Genomic DNA, 17,451 nt, shown 5'->3' with positions numbered 1-17,451 from the left:
CCAACCTTTTGTAGTACGTATACATTTTTCCCACGAGGCGAGCATAGAGTAACTCGCTGAGTTGGCGCACCCAGTGACGTCACTTGGGAAGGTTCTTTCTGGTCACAGTGAAATTTTTTTGTAAAAACAGTTTCCCTTGAACCTCGTTTTTTGTGTTGGCCAATTTGAGAACAGTGTGCGGCTATGAAATTTTGTTTCCTGCTCTGGAAAAATGCCGCAGAAACTGTTGTGATGTTGAACACAGCTTACAAGGACAGCACTATGGGAAAATCTCAAGTGTAAGAGTGGTTTTCTCATTTCAAAAGAGGTGCAATGTCAATTAATGACGAACCATGTTCTAGACGTCCATCAACTTCCCAAATGGATGAACATGTCTACAACATCCGTGCACTTGTTCTTGAAGACTGATGACAGACCATGGAAGAGATGGGGAAGTGATCTGGGCTATCTTGGAACTCGGTTCAGTGAATTTTAATGGGAGATTTGGGAACGAGAAGGGTCGCTGCGTTTTTGTGCCTCAGGATCTGACTGACCAGGAAAAAGTGTCGAGTGGAAACATGCCGTGGTTTATAAAACAGCTCTGAAGCGACCCGGACTTTTCCCAAGGTCATTACTGATGAGGAGACATGGTGCTACTCTCACAACCCTGAAAACAAACATCAAGCAAGCCATTGAACATGTCATCGTCACCTTGCCCCCCAAAAGTTCGTGAAATCAAAGATCAAGATGATGCTCATTTGTTTTTTTGATGTGAGGGGGATAGTGCATTTGTTGTTTGTTCCCCCAGGCCAGACGGTTAATCAAGCTATTTAGAGGTTCTGAAAACATTGCATAACAGTGTGTGCCTGCTTTGTGGCAGACAGAGGATTGGTTCTGCCACCACGACCATGCACCTGCTCACACAGCCATCTCAGTGCGCCAGTTTTTGGCAAAAACACATGCCTCTCTTGTACCATGCACCTTAATCACCTGACCTCCCTCCTTGTAACTTTTTTGTTTCCAAAAATTCAGAGGAACATGAAAGGACAGCGATTTGACGACTTAGAAGAAATGAAGAAAAAAATGAGCCATCCAAACAGATGAGTTTGAAATATGTTTCCAAGAATGGAATCACAGATTTGACAAATGTATTAAGTGTGATGGAGAGTACTTTGCAGGTGATAAAGTTGTTTTGTAAAAACTATTTAAATACGTAGCTTTGAAACAAAAATTCCGTTATTTTAAATTTTTTGGTGTCCCCTCTTAGATAGATAGATAGTTAGATTAGATAGATAGGAGGGAAAGATATATATATATATTTAGAGAGAGAGAAAAAATTTACTTCAAGAAATTGGTTTACACAGTCATTTGAACTGGCAAGTCCAAAATTCACAGGCCAGCTGTCAGTCTAAAGTCTCCTAGGGGCTTGAATCCCAAGATCCGTAAGTCATGTGACAGAAAGTGTGCAGTAAAGACAGATTTTTGCCAAACTATTTATAGTTGGAAGCAAAACACACCATAGGAAACTCCCTTTTCAATTCATTGGCACTGAATTGGATTGCACTTTGGAAAGTAATTGTATATTACAGGATATTAGGTTACATTAAAGAACATGAACTAGACTAGGGTTTGGGAAAATTGCTGGGAACCAAAGCCTAGCCAAATTGACACATAAAATTAACCATCTTGGGTTCATTGCTCTTTGGGGAAGCATGGCTGTCTGAACTGTCTTGCTGGACCATGAGCTGGCAAACTCAAAGCCGACGAGCTGTTCCCTGGGGTCTCTGGATGCCCCACTCAAAATTAGCTCTGGTGATCTCAAAATGTGCGAAGTTTGACGGTTTGTAACCATTCTGGAATGTCTCTACTACTCTACCTCATTTGTTAATCTCCTCTCTCCCCTGCTGGTCTCCAAGTCCTATCACTTTGACCCTAACTTAACTTTCTCTCTTCCACTTGTCTGTCAGTTGGTCGCACTGTGATGGCTTGCGTGTTGCTGTGATGCTGGAAGCTCTTCCCAGGCATTTCAAATGCCAGCAGGGTCACTCAAAGTGAGCAGTCTCAGCAGAACTCCAGACTGAGAATAGAACAACAACGTGTATTAGTCCCAATCAATTAAAAAGAATTAATTAAAAGAGTTAAAAAAAAAAAAAGGAATCAGCTATCCACTTTGGAGGAATTAGCTGCTGAAAACCTTATAAATAGCATCGAAACAGTGTCTGATACTGCAGGTGTAAGGAGCAGAAGGAGAACACTGTTGGAGAGAGTGCCAGAAGATTCGCCCCTCTGGTGACGTGGCATCCCAAACATGACCGAGGAGAACGCCTTCCCAGAGTGGAGTCAACCCTCCTGAGGTGAAGGGAGTAAAGCTGGTGCGACCTTCATTTGTTGATGGGGTTTGACACAAAATGAACTGAAACAGCTGAAAAATCTAGTGGGAGTTGGGGGTGTATGAAGTATAAATCTAGGAAAATTGGAAGTGGTCAAAAATGAAATTGAATGCATAAAAGTTGATATTCTAGGTGTTAGTGAGCTAAAAAGGTCTGATAATATGATTTTGAATCAGAAAATCAGTTGACTTACTATACTGGGAATAACACAATCAAGAGAAATGGCATGGTATTTATCTTTCAAAAGCACATTTCAAGATGTATCTTGTAGTACAATGCTGTCTGTGATAGGATTATATCTAACTGCCTTCAAGGAAATCAAATCAATACACCTATTATTCAAATGTATGCAGACATTGAAGAATTCTACTAACATCTTCAGTCAGAAATTGATCAAATATGAAATCAGGATGCATTAATGAATGGCAATTGGAATGTAAAAGTTGGAAACACAAACAGTAGTTAGAACTGTAATTGGAAAATACCATCTTGGTGATAAAAACAAAACTGGAAACGACACGTATTTTGCAGGACCGATGACTTGTTCATAGCAAATACCTTTTTCAATAACACAAAAGAATTCCATAGGCATGGTCTTCTGCAGACAGAACACACAGAAGTCAGATTGACTGCATCTGTGGGCAGAGACCATGGCGAAGCTCAAGGTCAGCAGCTAAAATGAGACCAGAGGCTGACTGAGGAACAGACCACCAATTGCTCGTATGTACGTTCAGGTTGAAGCTGAAGAGAATTTTTGAAAGGTCACAAGAGCCAAAATGCAACTTTGAATATATCTCACCTGAATTTTTTTCTCTCTTCCTTCATGCTGTCATGTCCTTAGATCAAGTCCCCTTTATCTTCTACCTTAATCATTACGATAGCCTACTATGTTTCCTTGTTCTCTGCTCCAATCTATCTTCCCTTTTGCCAGCAAGTTATCGTTCCTTTGCAGTGTAATACTTAGGGTGATAACCTTCCCCCTGAATCATGACTTCTCAACCTCAGGACAATTTCTATTTGTGTCTGGATAATTCTTCGTTGTATTTTCTCTAATTCTATACTGCTGTTCTGTTCTTTATAAGCTATTTAGCAGCATCCCTATTTACTTTTCCTATAGCTACAGCTTTGTTTTGAATAGTATTTGCCTGGTCGATCTCTTTTGATCCTTTTGTTCTCAATCGTTCCATATTCTTTTTTAGGTATATATTTTGGAAGTAAAATAAACCAGATTTATTTCCTTTCTTTTTAAATTGGGCCTCCTAAATGGTTTTTATTTGTTTATTTTTAAATCACGCATCCAGGACACTTAACACTTTGTGATTATATACAAATTCAGCTTTATCTCCGTCGTTTCTTCTTGTGCCTGTGTTTACTGGTGCTTTTAATGTTTTTCTTTTTCTGTTTTATTCTGGATGGACCAAATTTTCCTATATTCATTTAGATGTCATGTTTTCTGTTGTCTAGTCTTTCAGTGGTTGACCCTCACTTGGCGTCAAGCACGTTGGCATCGCTGCCGCCGTCTCCGAGCACGACAGAGGCTTTGGAACATTCTAACCCTTCTCGCCGGCTACTGCCATCCAGCGTTTTGGAGAGTTCTGCCTTGTTTTGCTATCGCTACATGTTATTCTTATTATTTCTCGAACGAGTTCCTCTTCCGGCATTGCCTACCTACTGAACCATTCCTTTCATTACTGTTTCTTCATGGGCCCAAGTCCTCCCCCTTGGATCCAATTTCCTTTTTCCTAAAGTGTACATAAGCGTCTTTCCAGTTCAGGTTCTTGAATGTCACATTGTCTCAATCGCTGAAATCACCTTCATTTCTCCTTTAAAAAAAAAAGATAATGGAAAGAGAAAATTAACATCTGACTATTATTTTCCCTTAGCACTTTAGAAACATTACTCCATGATTATTGGCTTCTAATATTGCTTTTGAGATGTGTGTTCGCAGTTAGAGAGCCCTGGTGGTGATGGTGGGTAAGAAGGAGGCAGTCCAAGCCCACACCGGCTGCTCTGAGGGAGAAAGGTGCGGCAGTGCGCTCAGACGAAGACCGACCTCTTAGGAACTCTCCGTAGCATGAGTGTTAGTTGGAGTCGACTTGATGGCCGTGGGTTTGACGTGGGCTTTGTTGTTATTGTTGTTGTCATTTATCTAATTATTGTTCCTTTGTGAGCAATTCACATTTTCTTTCTGGTGATTTATAAGATCATCTCTATATTTTTGCTTGACAGTTTTCTGTGCGATTACTTGCTATCAATTTTAGTTCTCTTCCTCAATACTGATTGCTGCCTGTAAAGTTTTATTATTTTTCATAAATCCTAGAGAATTCTTCCTCATTTTTCTTGGGTGTTTTTCTCTTCTCATTCTCTTTCTGGAATCCCTATTAACCATGTTGATCATGTCCCTAATTCTAGCCTCCATTCTTAATCCATGAATTCAAAAAATTCATGGAAAACGATAATGAACGGCTCATGGGATTTTTCCATGAACTTTTTGAAACCCCCTCAGGTTTTCTGACTTTTGACTTCTCTGTGTTGTACTCGGGCTAATTTTCTCAGCTCCGCTGGCTACTTCACAGACTCTTACCTCAGCCTATGTCTAATCCAGCCAGTGCATTTTTAAATGTAAATGATATGTTTCATTTTCCTAAGCTTAATATTTTCCAAATCTGCCTGTTTCCTGCATGGCATTTTGTGATTTTAAAAATCCCCATGACATCGTTCATCATTTTAAACACACGATTTAATATTCTCTTTCTGATTGCTCTGTTTTCTAAAGGTTCTCAGTGTTCCACATCTCCTGACCTTGGCCGGTGGTGGATTGTCAGCCCACGGCTCTGGAGTTGGGCATTCAGTCCTGTGCTGGTGAGAATTCTGTCAGAGCTGTGCCGAGCTTGGGTCCCACTGGAATCATTTGGGGGTACAACCGTCCTTGGGGTCCATGAGGCATCACCTACCAAACATGACTTCTGGTTGTGTTCTTGACCTGGGGATTCCTGGGCTACTCAAGCCATCTGAGTACCAACCCCCAGGCCACAGAGAAGTGGGCGTATTGGTACAAGAATGCAGAAGACACTCCTTTGCTTTCTCTCACTGTCCAGCCTCAGTGGACACACTGACTTGGTAAAGGTCAGCAGGAGGCGTCTCTGTTTTCTCGTTCACCTTTCTCCTGCCTCCGTGGGAGGGCCATAACTCCAGCTCACCCCCTAGACCCAAGCTATCATCTACATCATTGCTGTGAACCAAACGCCCAGCCTGAGTCTGGACAACAAGCAACCTATAGCCCCAACCTCACTGCTGCTTTCTGCGCTGCCACTCCAACCCTGATGGGTGGGGGTCCCCCCATCAGTTCAGTCCCTGATTGCAGCTACTTTATGCCTTTTCACTTACCACGCCGGAGATTTCGTTAACCTTCTTTGCTTTCTTTTCATTGACTGGCTGGCACCTTCCCCCTCCCCTCCCAGGGAACTTTTCTGCCTTTTGCCTATGAGTTTCATTTTGCATTGAAGGAGAAAAAAAACACTTGTTATCATTTGTCCAATATTTCCAGGAGTTTTGAGCTAGAAAAGCTTTCAGTTTATCTAATCTGCTCTCGTTACAGGAAATGGGAGTCCCCCCCCCCACACTTAACTGTCAGAACATGAATTTGATGACTTCCTAGTATCTAGACATTGCAATTTAAACATGAAAAATCAAACTCGTTAGCATGACCTTTACAAACGGTCTGGTTAGTAGCTTCTTCACCAGTTCCGTTTCCCATCGCTTTGTTCTGCACACCCCACGCTGTGACCACACCACACAACTCTGCCTTCTACAAACGGCCATACATCCGAAGCTGTCCGACTTGGGCTATTCCATCTCCTTATCTTGAAGGGCACTTTTCTCTTGCCATAAACTTCTTGTCTTCAGCCAAAGCAAATGTCCATTATTGCCTCCTATAGAAACCCTCCCCCAAAGCTCATTAATCAAGCCGTCTGCTTTACTCCCACTGCATTTGAACATAGCTCGTTTATAATCCTTATCACATTCGACCAAGTCTTTGTTTTTATGTCCGTAACTAGATTCGAAGTTTTTAAGAGGACTAGGGCCGGATTTTATTCCTCATCCCCAGCACTTAGCACAGTATCCCTCATAAATATTACAGTAAGTTACTTACCTTATGAGACAGCTTGGTTGTTTAGAGAAACCTAACTTGAGATCACAACGTTGATGTGCATTATTAGCTGTCAGGTTGTTCAAAATCCACCCCCACTCCCCCGTAATTGCCACTGGTGTTAGATGAGTCATATTACACAGCAAATAGAATCCGGTCCACATTCTGATTAAATGGTAGCCCTGGTGCATGAGTGAAGCCCTCTACAATGCCTGCTTATAATCTAGGACAGACAACAGGCATAAAGGCAGCTGTGCAAAGGTGGAACCAAGCAGTCTTACTCATTGCCATAACCACAAGCACAGTGCCTGGCATGGAGGAAGTGCCCAATGTGCCCATGAGTGAACGTGCATGCCCCTCAAGAGACTGTGTGATTTTTAAAAGTTGTATCCACCAATTGGCGCAAGGGAAGTTAGAAGACTTGCCTGACCCCCACTGGCCGAGTGCTCATTGAGGGCCTGATCTCCGTCTTATTCATCCCCGGATTCTCATTGCCTGACACAGTTTGCCACACAATGTGCAATCAATGCTTATTGATTAATGATGAGTGAATGAATGAGAAACACTGATTGCTGTGGAAAATTCCAGTTAGGGAAACCAAAAAGATATAATTTTGAGTAAAGAGGGAAAATTAATTTGCATGGATTATTTTGGTTTTGTTCGTCCATGCCTATTAGCCTTACTTGTTGGAGCTTCCTGCTCCCCATCCATCCATCCATCCATCCATCCATCCATCCATCCACTCATCACGCATTCACATGCTAGCAATGTCCAAGTACCTACTGTAGTGAGCTGTGCGCCGCGTACTGTGATGTGGGCTTAGAGGTTCCAGCTTGGTATCAAGGAAGAATTCCTGATTCCCCAGAAATGGAACGGTAGCTCCGCTCACTCTTTTGGGACCAGAACGAGTCTGTGAGCCATGCATCCATTCATTTGTTCAGCAGATATCTTGACACATATTTTATGCAGGCATTGTGTGGTACCAGGGATTCAGGCCCTCACGCATTCATCCACTCAGCAAGCAGCTATTAAGTCTCTAATAAGTAAGCGCTAGGCAGGGAGCCCTGGTGGTGTAGTGGTTACATGTTGGGCTGCAAACTGCAAGGTCAGCAGTTCAACACCTCCAGCCACTCCTTGAAAGAAACATGGGATTTTCTACTCCTGTAAAGAGTAATCCTCTCAGAAACTCACAGAGGCAGTTTTACCCTATTGGGTCACTATGACTCATTGGTATTGACTCAGTGGCAGTGAGTTTTGTGAGAAGTGTTAGGCACAAGGAGTCCTGATGGTGACATGGGTTAGGCTGTTATCTGAGAGGTCGGTGGTTCAAACCCACAGCCCTCCTCTGGGAAAATATGAGCCTGTCTGCTCCCCTACAGATTTATCATCTCAGGAACAGTGTCTCAGAACCCTATACAGGCAGAATCTGAATCAGAATGGACTCTGTGGCCGTGGGTTTGGGTTTGACCCAGGCACAGGCAGGGCCTTAACCTCCAAAGAGCTTACATGATACCAGTGATGGCTTACTTATAAATAAACAAATTTAGACCGTGACAAGGCAATGAAAAAATACAATGCAGATGGGATCTGTATGTCTAGCTAGCTAGCTAATCAAGTTGATAGGATTGCATAGCCAGTGATTGCGAGAAAGCAGGGCTGTCGGTAGCTGGTCTCAGAGTAGCTGAGTCTCAGAGTGTGTTGCCTACCTGGTCCCTCTGGGTAACGGGGCCATGTGTGAGCACACAGGCGTGTGCCCTGGGCCTGAGGGAAGATGAGTGGGGCCCTGGAGAGATGAGAGCCAGAAGGACCAGCCCCCCAGAGACTGCTCTGGCTACAGCGTGTCAGAAGGGGCAGAGCCCTGTGGCCCCGGCTGACCTGCCTGAGCTGTCCTCTGTGAGGGCAAATCTCTGCCTTCGAGCCACTCAGATGAAACCCCCACCCTGGTCCCCGGTCAGGAACTTTGACTCGCTGTTGACCTGGTTTTGAACTAGTGACCTAGAGGTGAATGGCTCCATATCTCATTACGAATGCCCCACAGTCACCAGCCACAAGCAGGAGGGTTTGGTGAGGGCAGGGACAGACGTCCAGCCAGGGGCCCTGAACCCATCGGCCCCAGAGTCCACCCCAGCCTGAGCCCCTGCCATCTGGCCGCCTGCCATTCACCCCCTTTCCTTTCCCCTGGCCTGATTGAACAGGTTTCGGAAAGGCCAAGGTCACTCTGAGGCCAACCTCACAGATGGGTTCCGCCTGAGACTCCAGCTGTGGTCCAGCTTGGACACGGGTGCTCATGGACAACACACGCACCTCTCTCACGGTGGACGGGGGACCTGTGCGTCCTGACCTTCAACCAGGCGGGAGCTGACAAATCCAGAAATTGTAAAATCACCTGCTCTGGCCTGACGGCCCCTTCTCCCCGGCCCATCTCCTTCCCTCCCCAGTGTTCTCACTCCCAGCCCAGCCCCTTTCCCAGACTCTGCAAACTTCATCTGAAGACCCATCAGTTCCCCTGAGGGGGATACGACCTCCACCAATCAGGGGATATGACCTCCACCCAGGAGCCTGGGCAGATCCTAATGAGGGAAAGCCAGCCGGACAGGGGGGTGGGGGTGGGGGATATTTGGGTTGCCTCTCCCTTCCCAGCCAGGAAGACACAGAAAGTGCCCACGTCCACTGTTCCCAGGCCGGGTTGGGAGCCCTTGGAGGAATGCTGGTTCTCCTGAGCCATAGACTGGATCATTTCCCCGGGGAGTCACTCTGGAGGAGGGCAGAATGCGGGCAGGGTGGCAGAAGTTCTGACTCGTTCCTTGATCTGGCCCTCTCACGTTGCCGCCGCTGCGCATGATGGCATAAAAGACAGTCCTTTCTGGGGGCCTCTGCGGGCCACCCACCAGCGCCCTTGGCATTGACGTGATGGCAGTGAGTTTGACTTGCTTTGGTTTTTACCTGGCACAGAGAAGGAGCCCTGGTGAGGCTGGGGCCTGCGAGTCGGGCTGGTAACTGCACGGTGGGAACCGCCAGCTGCTCCCCGGAGCCATCTCTGCTCCTGGAAAGACTGCCAGCCTCTGAAGCCCACAGGGCCAGTGGTGCCATTTTACAGGGTCGCTATGAGTCAGAATTGAGTCGGTGGCAGTTTGGTTTGGGTTTGGTGATACAAAGAGTCCCTGGGTGGTGCAAATGGGTAAGGGTTCAACTCCACCCAGAGGAACCTTGGAAGAGAGTCCCGGTGACAGACTTCCGAAAGCTCAGAGCCATTGAAAATCCTAGGCGATGGATGAGGCAGAGTTGTTTCCACAGGAGGGTAGACTAAGCAGCGTTCCCCATACGCACTGGACCAGTGAACTCTCTCAAAACCAGCAAATGGAGCAGAACACCAGGAGCTCAAGATCTGAAGGGGCTTCAAAAAAAACCACATCGGAATTAAAAGATAATGCCATTTTTCCATGAGCTTGTTGAAGGCTCCTCAGATAAGGGTCAACCACACAAGAAAACCCTTCTCTCTTGGGTGCATACGTTTTGTTCTAAAAGGTGACGTCATACAAGCCATGTTTAAAAAGGAAACAAAACAAACAAACAAAATCCCATGGCGCTTCCTTCCTTCTGTGTCACACTGCAGTCAGACCCCTTCTCCTCACATACCCCTCTCTCCCACCCGACTGAGCACCTTGGAGGACAAGTTCTTTCTCGTTGATGTTTGTTCCCTAGCTGATGGCACCGTAAGAGAGGCAGTGAGACAATGGCCATCCAGAGAGCCTTCAGCGTGACTCAACTCGGAGTCCGGCTCTTTGGACTTCCCTTGTAATTCATGGTCTCCAATAGCTGTACTCAAGAAGGCAAACACTCGCTAAAAATAGAACAAACGAATCTGGCATGAAATCAAATCAACCCTTACCGAAGAGACAAGTTAGGGAGCAATGTTTTGGTTTACAATAAAATGATTTTAAATGGTGAAATTCTCAACTACCATAAAATCAGCTTGTTTTCGGTCTTTTAACTGGGGCTCTCAGGTTACCCGGGAGGGAAAACATGATTCCCACCAGAAATGAGTTGGCAATGTGCTTCTTGCGATCACAAAGCACAAAGCCTGGATCTAACGCGCAATGAAATTGGGTGTCTCCAAGGAGCTTACCATCCACCGTCCTCAGATCCTGCTGGGAATCGCCCCCAAGCTGAGTCAGGCGGAACCCCCCACAGGAGCACTTCGCTCTTTATCACACAGTGGAGTTCTCTGGAGGGGAACAATTTCTCCAGACCGTCTCCTGCATCCTTTTCCCCACATTCATTCCTGTACGCGGTACCAGCTGCCCCTGGACCCACTCCAACCCATGGCCGCCCTGTGTGTGCTCCTGGATGTCAATCGACTTGGACGCCATAGGGTTTTCAATGGCTGATCTTTCAGAAAGGGACCAGCAGGTATTTCTTGCAAAGTACCTCCGGGGAGAACCCAAACCTCTAACCATTTGGTTAGCCACCCACTGAGTTATCCCTTCGCCCCTATTAGGGAAATCTCATTGTATGCCTGCCGTCCTCTAACCTTGCAGGCCCTGGCTGTTCCTGGCAGGGCAGTGGGGAGGAGAAAGTCTGCTTGGGCGCCTTGGCCATTGGCCTGTCCGGCTTGGGATTGGAGGTCCCCAAAGAAAGCTTCCTGGCTTCTCTTCTCATCCTTGTGTTTGTCCATCCATCACCGCCTTCCTAGTTCCCAGCCCAGTCCCTGATGCAGACAGAGTGAGGGCTTGATCCCTATTTGTTGAATGAGTGGATGAGTCCCGCGATTGAACGAATCCATCAAGCATGTGGTACTGGAGAGGGGAAAGGGGGTTGCCATGGTGGCATGGCGTAGTGGTTGTAGATTGGGCTGAGATCCATAAGGTCTGCAGTTCGAAACCATCAGCTGCTCTGACGGCGAAAGGGAGGGTTTTCTATTCCGGTAAAGAGGAAACTTACAAGGGCACTTCTACCCTGCCCTATGGGATCGCAGTGAATCAACTCGAGGGCAATGAGTTGGTTTTATGGCTGTAAGTCCTGATGACTCTGTGGCTCCCTAGCTGGTCAAGAGCTTAGTGGCTTCCCCTCTCTGAGGGCATGGGATGTACTCACTAGTAAAGACAGAGCCTCTCCCTGTTTCTCCTTCCCAAACAGGAAAGTAGGTGCTGGTTTCTTGGACTAGAAGGGAACCCTCCTAATTCTCTCCTTGGGGCGCATCCTGGAAACCAGGCCCTTTGTGAGTGGGGAGAGGGCATCCAGGGCCCACGGGTCCCTCTCTTTTCTACCCAGGCCCTGGAGCGAGGGCAACAACTGCAGACACGCTCAAGAAACTGACACATGCCTGGGGGAAAGGAGGCCTCCCGGGGCCCCCAAACCAGCAGTATCTCCTCACCTGCCAAGTGGAGATAAGCATCCACCAAATGGGCTGAGGGATGTGGGCTTATCTGCCAGCCCGCTGAGCCAGCGCTGCGTTTCCTCCAGGAGGCAGCTCACTCACGTCTAGGCTGGCGGCACAGGCTCTCTTTGGGTACCTCCCAGGCGTGGGAGCCAGGAACCAGACCGGCCCCCTGGGAGGATGGGTTGAGATCAGAATAGATTCCATTGGCTGCAGCTTTCGGAAAGGATGGAGACGACGTCCATGTGTGTGGGCAACCGTGGTCCATAGCCATGGCTGTCTGTGGGCCCCGGGGGAGGGGGGTTGGTGGTGCCTTTCTGGCTCCGTCCTGTGAGCTCAGCTCCACCTTGGGCTGCTGCTACTGCCGTGCAGGAAAGGCCTTCTTCCATCTTCTCCTTCCTCAGCACAAGGACTGTGGCTGAGCTGGGAGCACGACCCTGGGAGCACGGCTCCATACACACTGTGCTCATTCACTGTAAGCCAGTCAAGGCCATGGTGTTGGCTGTGGAAATGCATGAGCTTTGAAGGCAGACGGAGCTCGAGTTACATTCCAGGTTTGCGACTTACCGTGTGACTCTGGCCCAGTTCTTCACCCTCCCTGTGTTTTGGTTCAGAGCCCTGATGGCGCAGTGGTTAAGTGTTAGACCGCTAACCACGAACCTCGCGGCGGGAGAACGATGCGGCAGTCTGCTTCTGTAAAGGCTTACACAGCCCTGGAAACCCTATGGGGCAGTTCTACCCTGACCTATATAGGGTGACTATGAGTTAGAATCACCCGGGGGACCGTGGGTTTGGTTTTACTCATCTGAATAATGGGCACCACAATGCGATTGTGGTGAGGATTAAGTGTGTCCTGTTTCTAAAGCAAGTAATACAGACCAAACCAAACCCGATGCCCCCAAAATACAATAGATGCTAAATAAATACTAGGCGGATAATTCGTTGGTACCATCAAGTGCCTTGGAGCCTAAATCTTTCCCATGTGCTTAAAGTCCCCTTTGAGAGTTGGGGAAGTGCTTGAATGGTGCCAATATTTAATGTGCTGGTTCATGTCTACCCAGAGGCACCTGGAAAAAAAAGATCTGAGGCTTGACTTCCAAAACATCAGCCTTGACACCTGAATGGACCCAGAACCACTCTGGCACTCATGGATGGCCTCACCATAAATCAGGGTCCACTTGACAGAAACTGGTTTGTGAGGGGGAGAGGGAGAAAGGGCAACTCTAAGCCAACTGGGCCATTGGCCACCACTCCTGCTTCAGCTAAGGCAAATGCTCTTAATGTTCAGGCTACATGCAAGCAAAGTCCGAGACGGCCATTCTAGTCCAATCCCTTCCTGTGGCAGATGAAGAAGCAGAGGTCCTATGACCTGAGTCCTGAGTCGAAGGAGGTGCTGAGAGGCAGAATGCCCTGAGGACTAAACAAGCATGGATTCTACAATCCACCTGCCAAGTTCCTTGTCTATCCCCGCACTGCCCCCTCTGCAATTTTGAGGAAGCTGCTCTTTGTAACCCACTTTCTACATCTTTAAAGCCACGGGCAGTGACAGCGAAGAGGGTTCTCATAGCAGATTGAGTAACTTGCTGAATGTAAAGTGCTCAGAATGGCCTTCGACATGTATGCCCACTGGCGTCAGATCAGTTCTGGCTCCCAGCCACCCTCTGTAGGGTTTCTGAGGCTGTACATCTTTATGGGAGCAGAAAGCCTCCTCTTTCTCCTGCAGAGCGGCTGGTGGGTTTGAACTGCGGATCTTGCAGTCAGCAGCCCAACATGTAAGTCACAGAGCCACAAGCACGTGTTGATGAAGCACTGGTGATTATTACTGGACGACGAGGTCTCACTTTGACACATTTTCATAAAATTTAACTGAGAGTGGGGCATTGGCCTTTAAAAGGTTCCCCATTCTTTACTGTCAGCCAGGAGAGTTCTCCGTGAAAATGAACGTCCTCAGTAGGAGCTCCATCACGGAGACAGTGACGGACCATTGTCTCAAGCCCTAGAGTTCCACAGCTTGGCCCAGACATCCATGTGGACGTGGGTGGTGGGGAGATTTCGTTTACAAGAAGGGAGTTGAGGCAAGAACGGAGAGGTGGAGAGTAGAGTCTCTGGTCTTCGTGATTTCTTCCTGAACAGGCGCATTTGTGGAGCTGAGGTACGTAGGACCTTCTGGTGCCATGTGGACCAGGAGAGGTCACTGGAAGGTTAACTATCCTCAGAGAGTGAGTTCCTGAGGCCAGGCTTGAACCGGTTCATTCTGGTTCAACCCCTGCTGAGCATTTGCCTGTCTGCCCCCTCAACAACCAAGTTTCCAGGTGATTATTATGCAGACCTGGGTTCTCTCTGAGGACCACCGGGAGATGTTGTTACACTGTAGCTTCTGATTCAGTACATCTGGGGTGGAAATGCAAATTCCCAGCCACGGGGTGGAAGTGGAATGAACTGGTTTGAAGGCCTGTCTTGAGATGAGGTCACTAATGTCCACAGGAAGATCGGCTGTGGCACCACTCCCTCCTTGCGGCCCTAGGTCCATCGGGGTTCGATTTGTTCTCCCACAAATTCAAGTCACCCCTTTCTCCTGGCCTCCGCTACGCCAGCTCCTTGTGGGTTCCGCAGACCAAAGCTGCTTACAAGAGTAGAAAGCCCAGTCTCTCTCCCTCAGACTGCTGGTGGTTTTGAACTGCTGATCGTTCAGACGGCAGTCCAACAGGTAACCACTATGCTACCAGGGCTCCAGAGGGCCTCCTCTACTACCAGGCAGCATTTGGAAACCTCTTGGGCAGCATTGAGGTGATAACATATGGCTACTAAAAAGAAATGGCTGTCGAGTCAACTCCGACTCAGGGTGACTCCGTGGAGGGCCGGGGAGAGCTGTGCTCCACCCAGGGTTTTCAGTGACTGATATTTTGGAAGCAGATCACCAATCCCGAAACCCCTCTGCTATGGCAGCCGAGCATGTTAACCATCTGCACCATGCAGTGGCCTGCCCTGCTAGAGAGTCCTTCTCTAAAGCACCCGGTCCCAAATGTTCAAGGCTCTCAACGGCCTGGATTGTCTAACAAGCACAGTCTAAAACCCTTCAAGATTCTCCCAAGTCTGCCTTCCTTGGCTTTTCCCTCTCCAACGCCAGCATCACCTCATGGGGTCCCCCCCCCGCACGCTTTTGCTCATTCCTGCCATCACATATCCACCTGTGGACGCTCCTTTATTTCCCAAGACCCACCCCGTCACGGGCAGAGCTTTGTCCGCACGGCTGTTCTTGTTGTTGGGTACCACTGAGTTGGTTTCTACTCCTGGAGACTCCCTGCGTGCAGCAACAGTGAGCCTGCCCTGTAAGGAAGGCTCTCGGCTGTAATCTCCGTGGGGCTTTCCACTCGTGGGCGTCTCGGACAGTCACCGGGGCAGCTCTGTCCCACAGGGTTGCTAGGAATCAGATTTCACCTGATGGCAGTGAGGCTTAAGGTTTGATCTTTATGGGAGTAGACCCCCAGATCTTTTCTCCTGGTGAGTTGCTAGGGGGTCTCGAACCGTCAACCTTTTGGTGAGCTCTTGAGTACTTCACCAGGATGCCACCAGGGCACCTTTTCTCCAACGAAGGATCCTAGATAGGAAGGGGCCTCCCAAAATTGATGGAAAAGTAGGATGAAAAGATAATGGAATTTTTCCATGAGCCTTCTGACACCCCCTCCTAGGACATCGTGTCCCTCTCTCCTTTCACACTCGTGACCTACTGCCTTACCCAGCTGTTGTTTGTGCAGTCGTCTTAGCGCCTCTATGGATCATTCATATCATTATTTTAATGCACCTGTAGCCTCTAATCATAGCTCTTGGTCCAAATGTGATGTTCATGGTGGTTTGCTATATGAGCATATGAGTGAACGAAGTACGGCCATTATTCAAACACAGGATTCCAGTACAGCAAATGCAGCTCGCAGACCCAAGCCAGCAGGTGTCAACCCCACTGGAGACGTCTCAGAGGCAAGTCTCCTCAGCAGCTGCTTCAGGCAAGGTGCTGCCTCCTCTGTCTGCTCCATGCTGCCGGGGCTCGCCTGCAGCCATGCTCTTATCTGCTTTGCAAACACAGCTTTGGGTTAGACTCCCTGGCCTTCTCTGCAATTAGACGTGAGCGTGCAGCTAAATTCTGCCTAAGAGACTGAGAGCGAGGCAATACACACCTCATTCCAGCCTGGCTCCAGGAATTCTCGGCTGGATGTACCATCCATTATCTACCTCTTTCTCCCAGAGGACCTAGAGAAGGAGGAGCCATGAGAGGGAAAGGGCCCAAGCCCCTGTACCCAAACCCCACCCACTGTCATTGAGTCGATTCCCACTCCCGGAGACCCTAGACAGGGGCTTCAAGACTGTCAATCTTTACAGGAGCAACCAACCTCATCTTTCTTTCTCCCAAGGAGCATCTGCTAGGTTTGTACAGCCAACCTTGGGGTTAGTAGCCCAATGCCCAAGCCATAGCATTGCCAGGGATCCTTGAACCTTTGTATGTACCCAGATAAAGCCAGTCTGCTGACCAGGAGCAAGAAATAAATTCTTCAGTAGACCATAGGTCTTAAAGCTGCAGGGAGGATGGAGACTTGGAGGGGTTCAGAGGTCAATGTGGTCGTTGCATAATTTTACGTCAACTTGAAGATACATAAGAGTATAGGGGTGATAGCCAACCTGTCAGTCAGGTCACACAGCCTGATGGTGCCTCCTTGTGGGCGGGGCCCTCTCAGAGAAGGGCCTGGGGGAGCCTTGCCCCTCTTGCTTGTTGGTCACCTGAGAGCTGCCAGGGCTCTGCCAGGTTTCTACTGACTTCGGATCCACTTGACTTTCCAGCCACCGGCATGTGATCTTCCTGCATTCTGCATCATTGCATGTGGCTGGTGAGTCTGAAGAGGGTCTTGTGGACTCGTATTGGACTTGTGGACTTGCAGTTGGACTGGGCTGGGATTTTTTTTTTTTTACATGTAAAGCTTCTCAATATAAAGCTCCTTCTTACACCTATATGAGTGTCACTGCATTTATTTCGCTAGTCAACTCAGCCCAGCACACTGAGGAATTCCTTTTTGCCATCTACGGTTGCAGCACCTCTGGGTCAGAGAGCTGTAGAGAAAGGATGAGGGTACCCAACTCAAAGAAGTGGTAACAGATAAACAAATTGAGGACCAGAGAAGCGAAGTAGCTCACCCAAGGTCACACAGCAACTTGGTAGCAAAACCAAAGACTAGGATATAGCCTTCTCTGCAAAGCCTACTGGCCTTTGCAGATATTAGGCCATCTCCGAGTGAGCTGAACCAATTCCCGAGGGGTCAGCAGTCAGCATTACGCCCCTCTCTGACTCTCTCTTTTTCTGCATTTGGCATAAAGCCATTTAGATGACTACACAACTACTTCCAAAATCCAAACCCACTGCCATCCAGTGGACGCCGACTCATAGCCACTGGACAGGCAGGCAGGGTAGAACTACCCCTGTGGGGTTTGGGAACTATAACTCTTTTTTTTAATCATTTTATTAGGGGCTCATACAACTCTTATCACTATCCATACATACATCAATTGTG

Source organism: Echinops telfairi, unplaced genomic scaffold, assembly GCF_000313985.2.
Source record: "Echinops telfairi isolate 266 unplaced genomic scaffold, ASM31398v2 ScPeMD7_7479;HRSCAF=8517, whole genome shotgun sequence".
NCBI classification, from domain to species: Eukaryota; Metazoa; Chordata; class Mammalia; order Afrosoricida; family Tenrecidae; genus Echinops; species Echinops telfairi.
The sequence above is the reverse complement of the archived record's forward strand: the minus strand, read 5'-3'. Positions refer to the sequence as shown.